Source organism: Oratosquilla oratoria, chromosome 36 (assembly GCF_046742065.1).
Source record: "Oratosquilla oratoria isolate Oo_2021 chromosome 36, ASM4674206v1, whole genome shotgun sequence".
NCBI lineage: Eukaryota > Metazoa > Arthropoda > Malacostraca > Stomatopoda > Squillidae > Oratosquilla > Oratosquilla oratoria.
Window position 1 is genome coordinate 32455645 of NC_134812.1, and position 7790 is coordinate 32463434.

General features: G+C 36.4%; 1 protein-coding gene across 2 annotated transcripts in view; it reads left to right on the plus strand.

The window, feature by feature from the left end:
• The window catches only part of LOC143018937 (PHD finger protein 12), a 59404-nt gene that overhangs the window by 16978 nt on the left and 34636 nt on the right, over positions 1-7790 (plus strand). Inside the window, exon 1 of one of the 2 annotated variants that reach the window (XM_076174535.1) lies at positions 3851-4035. The exons of the other annotated variant lie outside the window; for it this stretch is intronic. The gene's annotated coding sequence lies outside the window, so the exon portion shown is untranslated. Of the gene's footprint in view, positions 1-3850; positions 4036-7790 lie in introns of those variants that run through there. 2 annotated transcript variants of the gene reach the window in all.

The following is a 7790-nucleotide window of genomic DNA, read 5'->3' on the forward strand; positions in this document are numbered from 1 at the left end:
GCAGTTTCTAATTTCTTTAGCAATTTCTTATGTGGCTCCTTATCAAAAGCTTTTTTCAGTATAGAAATGCACAGTCAACTCATCCATCTCTTTCCTTTATTATATCTATTAGTCTTGAATAGAAACACATAATGTTTGTGACACATGATCTTGTCTAAATCTAAACTGCCTCGGATTTAGTACATTGTTTTTTTCCAAATGCTTTACCCATCTAATTTTGATCATTGTCTCACAAATTTTAGCTACCATACTTGTAAGAGAGACTGGTCTATAGTTTGTAGGGTCTTCTTTGTTCCCCCCTTATATATTGGTACTATATTTGCTCTTTTCCAATCTTCTGGAACTTTTCCTTCTTTCAATGAATTGCTAATTAGACCATGTATTTTGTCTGTTCGTCCCTGCATTCTCTCAAAATCCAGTTTGCCATTTCATCTGGACCTTTTATGCAGGGGTGGGGTGGGGGACGGAGAGGGGGGTCACCGATTTAATGAAGCGGCCTTGCTGTGGATGTGCTGTGACTTGCAACACTGTCTCTGACCCAGGGCAGTGGACAAGGTGCAGGGATGACCCGTCATCCAGGAGGTCCTAAGATGGGAGGGAGGGTGGAGGGGAGTGGAGTGTATTTAGGGATGGAAAGGGTGTGAATTATTTTATGCCTTTTTCTTTTTGGCTACCTCCCTTGTAAGGGGGAAAAAGCCTTGGTATATGTATGTATGAGATTACTCAAGTGATTCATTATTTCATACTTTGTTACTTCTATCTCTTTCGTAGGGGGGGGACTTTCCCCTCCCACTCAACATCACTAAGTTGTATATTCTCCCTCATAAACACTGATTTAAAATGCTTGTTCATAATTTCTGCCATTTCTAGAAACATCTTGTATCCATTGTGTCATTGTATGTTCTATAATCATATCAAGTAATACATTTCCCCATAGGTCGTCTCCACCCTTCACTGTCATCTCATCCCAGCAGATTTCTGTACAATTAAAGTCACCCATTATAACTATTCTTCCTCCATCTTTCATTATCTTATTTAGTGTTATCCTTGTGTCTTCTAACATATTTTTGTATTCTCTTACCATGATGCCATTTTAGGAGGCACATGATTTACCACAAACTTTCTGCTCTTCTTGTCCCTGTCCTCTATTTCCATCATAATCATTTCCACTCTATTCCTTCCATATGTAACATTCCTCACCTTTATATCCTTCTTAGTCAGGACCATAACTCCACCTTGATTTATTTCTCTGTTTCTAATCCAATAATTATATACACCATGTCCTACACTGTTGGGTAATGGACCTTTCAATTTTGTCTCTACAATTCCCATTATGTGCAGTTCTTTTTCCCTCAGGTAATCATTCATTTCATTCAAGCCTGTTATTAAACCATCTATATTTGTGAAAGACACTTAATTTTCTGCGACCTCCATCCTATTTTCTGTTTCCCTTCTGTTTTTCTCTGGTATGAACCATTTCTTCACTTTCATATCCACTACACTTCATTAGAATTTCTCTTTTGACTCTGTTCTGTTCTCATTTTTTCCCTTAGCTTCTATTTTTGTTTACTCTTCCTCTATTTCCCCTTTATTCATCCCTCTTTTTATCCATACCTGTTTATACAGATCACTTTTTGCTAGTTTCCCTGTTTTTGATAAGATATTCTCTGCTGTCATTTGTGACCTGAATTGAACCTTAATTGGTCTGGTCTTATCTATATTGTATTTCCTGATTGTATATATTTCTTCAATTTCTTTCCCTATTTCTTGTTCATCTTCTTGAACTACTTTTAATACCTTGTTTACTTTTTCCTTCTCCTTTACTCTTGTAGTCCTATTTGGATTATGCTTCTCTTCCATCCCTAATATAATTATACATTTCTTTGTATCTGCTATGTTTCTTACTATATTATCCTTCTCATCACTTTAATAACTGTGTCCTTAGTTTGTTCTTTCATCTGTTGTTTTGCTATATCTCTAAATTAAATTTTGTTGTTCGCTTGGACTTTTTTTTTTTTTTTCAACCACAAACCTCTTTTGCTGTAGACTCTTCTCGTTAATTCCTCATTCTTATCCTTAACTTTTTTTTTTACTTTTATTATTATTATATTTCTTTAGTTAGGTTTTGATTCTCCTTCTTTAGTTCTTCTAATTAACAGCTCTTTGTGTAATTAGTGTTAATTGGTTAAACCTAACCTCCCATGCTTTGTTCATTTTTGTTAGTTGCTCCTCTATACTTACTAGTCGGGGGAGGTTGTCATCTCCTCCCTCATTAAATCCATAAAAGTAATTATCTTCTCTTTCCATTGAGCTGCTATTATCTTTATTTCTACTTTTAATACCTCTGCACACCTTTTGTTGACACCCATTCTGACGTCTGGGGTCCGTTCGCCCCCTTCCTCATTTTCTTCCATTTTTCTCAATAATGTCTCCCCTTCTCCTTTTTCTTCACCTGCCCACTATACCACGAGCTTTCCCCCTACCAACTAATACAATACAGGTACTCCCTCTTTGCCGTAATCCACAAAAAATGCGTTTATTTTCCGGAGTCACAATCTTTGCTGTCAGTCAGACATGTGTGTGTATTTACCTAGTCGTATTTTACGGGAAGGGGAGCTATGCTCATGGTGTCCCGTCTTCATATCTCATTTTATCTAGCCTGTTTTTAAATTCATGTATCATTTTTGCACACACCACCTTTTCATCTAACTTCTTCCAAATGTCTATTATCCTGTGGGGAAAGCTGTTATTTTTCAGGTCTCTTCTATAATTGTCTTTCTTGATTTGATTTTCATATCCTTTTGTATCTCTACCATCCCATTTTATTAGATCCTCTCTATCAATAATTTCCATGCCTTTCATGATTCTATTAATAGTTATCGAATCTCCTCTCTTTGCTTCAATGTCTGTGGTTCAAGTTTTGCCAACCTCCTCATATGATAGTTCTGAGAGTGTTGGTGTCAATTTCGTAATTACTCTTTGTATTCTTTCAAGTATTGTTATATATATATATTTCTACTTTGTGACCACGTCGCTGCATACTCCAATTTTGGTCTTATCAAAGTGACTAGTACTTTTTTCACCATTTCTTCATCTAGGTATGTAAATACCACTTTGATTGATCTTATCAAATTATAAGTTTCTCCAAAAATTTTGTTTATATGTTTCTCTGGGGACATATTATTCATAGTAATGACTCCTAGGTCCTTCTCTCTTTCCACTTTTTTAATTTCTTCCTCTCCCAATGTATATGATCCCGCTATGCTTTTTTTGCTTCCAAATTGCATTATACAGGTAGTTCTCGTTATATGCGGGGGTTCCGTTCCGCGGACCCCCCGCATATAACGAATTCGCATATATCGAACTATTGAACCTATGGGAAAAAGGGGGATACGTTCTCAACTCGGATTTTTTAATATTTTATTTTGGCAAAGGGTTTACATACTGCATCTCATATATGTTTACATACATTTTAGCACAAGGCAATGGATTAGGGGCTGAGTGGTGCAGGCTCATTGGGGTCTTCTTCATCATGTGAAGTTTGTAACAATGCTTCCTCGGGAAAAGACGCTACCGTAAACATCACTTATTTCGCCAAGCGTATTTTCTTCAACTGTTTGAAAAATCAGTCTGTTTACAATTCACATTTCAGAATGCTTGCTACGCTTAAACTGACTGTTGATGTGCTCTGGAGATACACAGGCAGGCTTACTGCTTAAGAGTTTATCCAGTGCGGAGAATAAACGATAATTCTTGCAGAGAGTGAAAATTGACGAAATTAATTGGGGCAGTAATAAGTATCAAAAATTAATTTGTTTGTGAAAAAAATAATTAATTTGTGTATCAAAAAGCTTAATTACCTGCAGAAAGACAATGGTTTGGCCTATGAAACAGGAAGGATGCCTAAGACGATGCCGTCTGTACAGCTGCTGGTGTTGTTGTTGTGATAACGCCGCAGTGATGCCAGCTCTACCTAGCTGATGCAGCCAGTGTTACCACACGGCTTCATGCGCACCAACTTCAAATATATAATAGGTATTTTGAAAAAAATAATCGGCCGCGACTATTTTTATTTATTATTTTTTTTAGGTCAAATCGCATATCTTCGAATATATTCCCGCACATATCGAAAAGTGGTGCAAATTCTTGAATCGCATATACGCGAATTCGCATATATCGAAGTCGCATATATCGAGAACTACCTGCACTACACTTAACCACTCCATATAGTGACGCCTACGTAGGCGGCATGAGGAGCAAGTGGGTACTCGATGTTGCTGACGTCGCCGTCTTGACTATATTGTAGTCGTACGTACGTAATTTTCATTCTCTCTGAACTGGCTTCATCAGTTTTCTATGGTTATCAAAATACATGGGTGAAAGAGAACGAACGATTGAGCACTGACTTTATTTTTTATGTGATAATTATGACGCAACATCGCACGTCAGGCAGCTAATGCTGCCAGACGTGCAATGTGCCCCGTAGTGAAGAGGTTAATGTTGAATTCCATCTCCCACTTTGTACTCTATTCCCATACTATATTGAAAACACTCTACAGTGACTCAATCTTCTACAGTGTTCACTTTTTTCAACAATTTGGCATTTTACGCAAAGAAGCTCATATAACTTTCAATTCCTTTATCCATATCATTAATATATATAGCAAACATTATTGGGGCTAGAACTGTTCCTTGTTGATCTCCACTAATCACTTCATCCCAATTAGAATATTTGTCTCTTATCACCACTCATTTTTCTTTCATGCAAGAAGTCTTTCATCCATTTCAGCAGTTTGCACTGTATTCCTCCTGCAGTTTTCTAATTTCTTTAGCAGTTTCTTATGTGGCACCTTATCAAAAGCTTTTTCAGGTCTAGAAATGCGCAATCAGCCCATCCATCTCTTTCTTGTATTACATCTATTAGCCTTGAATAGAAACACATCAAGTTTGTGACATATGATCATCCTTGTATAAATCCATACTGCCTTGGATTTAGTATGTTTTTTTCAAATGCCTTACCCATCTAATTTTGATAATTCTTTTACAAATTTTAGCTACCATACTTTTAAGAGAGACCGGTCTATAGTTAGTAGGGTCTTCCTTGTTTCCCCCTTTATATATTGGTACTATATTTGCTCTTTTCCAATCTTCTGGAACTTTTCCTTCTTTCAATGAACTTCTTATTAGAGTATGTATTTTGTTAGTTCATAGCTGCATTCTCACAAAGTCCAGTTTACCATTTCATCTGGTCCATACGATTTTCTGACATCAAGATGGCTCAAGTGATTCATTATTTCTTTCCTTGTTACTTCTATCTCTTTCATAGAGGGGACTTTCTCCTCCTACTTGACCTATGTAAATTGTATGTTCTCCCTCATAAACACTGATTTAAAATGCTTGTTAATAATTTCTGCCATTTCTATTTCCTCTGTGTATTCAACTCCTTGTCGTAGTTTCACTAATTCTTGTTGTTGTTGTTTTTTGTTTATTTACAAATCTATAAAATAGTTTTGGTTGATCTTTACATTTTTCTATGACATCCTTTTCATGTTTTCTCTCTTCTCTGCACACTTGTAGATATTGATTTCTATAACTAGTATATATTTCCATTTTTCATGTCCTCTGTCTTTCTTCCATTTTAGCCAAGCTTTATACCTTTTGTCTTTTAACTCCCTACATCTTTTGTACCAACACCACATATCTTTCTTGTTTTTGTCTTGGAACATACTTTTCCACTCCTTTATAAATTTTTATCAAAATATTCCATTTCTCTTCTACTGTTGTTTCCTCCTTGTGTATCCTTTCCCAGTCTGCTTTTTGAAAAAATTCTCTTATTTTATCAAAATTTGCTTTTCCATACATCAATCTTCCCTTTCAATATTATTCGTTCCCCCCCCCATGTATTTTTCCTCGTTTAGTTCCAGTTCAACCAATATGTGGTCACTTTTACTTATTGGTGTCTTATATTCAATCTTGTCCACTATTTCAGGTTCTGATGTGATTATTAGGTCCAGTCTCGATGGTTCTTCCTCATTTCTATACCTAGTATTCTCTTGTATCCATTGCATCATTATATGTTCTATAATCATATCAAGTAGTACATTTCCCCATAGGTCATCTCCACCCTTCACTGTCATCTCTTCCCAGCAGATTTCTCCCCTTCTCCTTTTTCTTCACCCTCCCACTACACCATGAGCTTTCCCTTTCCCAAGTAATACACAGTACAACACAGGTACTCCCTCATTGCTCTAATCCACAAAAATTGTGTTTTTTTCGGAGTTCCAATCTTTGCCGTAAGTTCGACGTGTGCGTGTGTGTGATTCACCATAGTTTCACCAGGCACTTGAATCATATGTTGGACTCATGATCAACAGCTATTACCCTCCCAGATGAGGGCTCAGAGGTCAAATATGGCCCAAACTATGGGTAATTCTGTGACCTTACACAAAAGATGCCCCAGCTCCTTACCCATTGAAATTGGAGTGCCAGCTTGCAGTGCAGCAATGCTGAATTTATTCCACCCTTGGGTGGGACTCAAACTTGGATTTCTGAATTAACATTCGATAATAGTACCACTGCACCATCGAGCCTCTCAGGATTGTATTATACTTACCAAACACTTTCTAACCAATTGTACTACATCTTTTTATTTTATTGTCATGATCATTGGTCACTTTCACCATCTGGCTTAAATAATTATATTCTTCAACTCCTTCAAGACCCACACCATAGATTTATAATCTCTTTACTTTAAAGTTTTGTGGTGAACATTACTTTGGTTTTACTCTTATTCATTTTTAAACCTAATTTGAGACTATCCTTGTTCAGATAACTCAGCATATCTTGCAAGTCTTCTGGTCTTTCTGAAATAAGAATAATGTCATCTGCATATCTTAGGAGATTCAAATACTCACCATTAATCTTCAAACCTTTCTCTTCCCAACTCAACCCTCTGAAAATCTCTTCCAAGCAAGCTGTAAGTAATATAGGTGAAATTGTATCACCTTACCATACTCTTTCCTTGATCTTGATCTCTTCTGTATCTTTATGTAGTTGAATTACAGTGGTACCTTTCACTTAAATCTTTTCTAGATCCCTTACAATCTGTACCCTGCTTGCATAGCGAGTTTAGTATTGCTATTTGTTCTACTGAGTCAAAGGCCTTCAAGTAATCTACAAAAGCTAAACAAAGAGATACATTGTATTCTGTCATTTTTTCGGTCAGCTGGTTCATCGCCTGCAGATGGTCTAGAGTCAAATATTTGCTTCTAAAGCCTGTCTGTTCTCTCAGTTTGTTTCCATCTAAAACTTGACTTAGTGTATTTGTAAGGAACATGGAGACATTTGATAGCAAGCCAATCGGTCAAAAATTACTAAGGTCCTTCTGGTCTCCTTTTTTATGAAGCAGAATCACTATAGCATTGCACCAGGACTCAAGAACGGTTTCTTGATGTAAGCACTATGTGTACAACTGAGCTAACTTAACATGAACTTTTCCTTGTGTCTTTCAAAAGATTTATTGATGTACCATCTTCTCCAGGTGCTTTTCCTCATTTCATATTTTTTAGAGCAAATTCTAGTTCTTCGTTTATAATCTGGTACACTGCTAACATCTACAGATGAATTTACTGACTCATCAATGGTCTTCAACAAGTAAAGCTCTTGGTAAAATTCTTATTCTCATTACCACTCTGTCTCTGCATTCAATGATCTCTCCATTTCTATCTTTGAAACATATCAATTGCTGTCTTCCTAAAGCATGTCTGCACTTGGTCTCTTTAATACTTTTA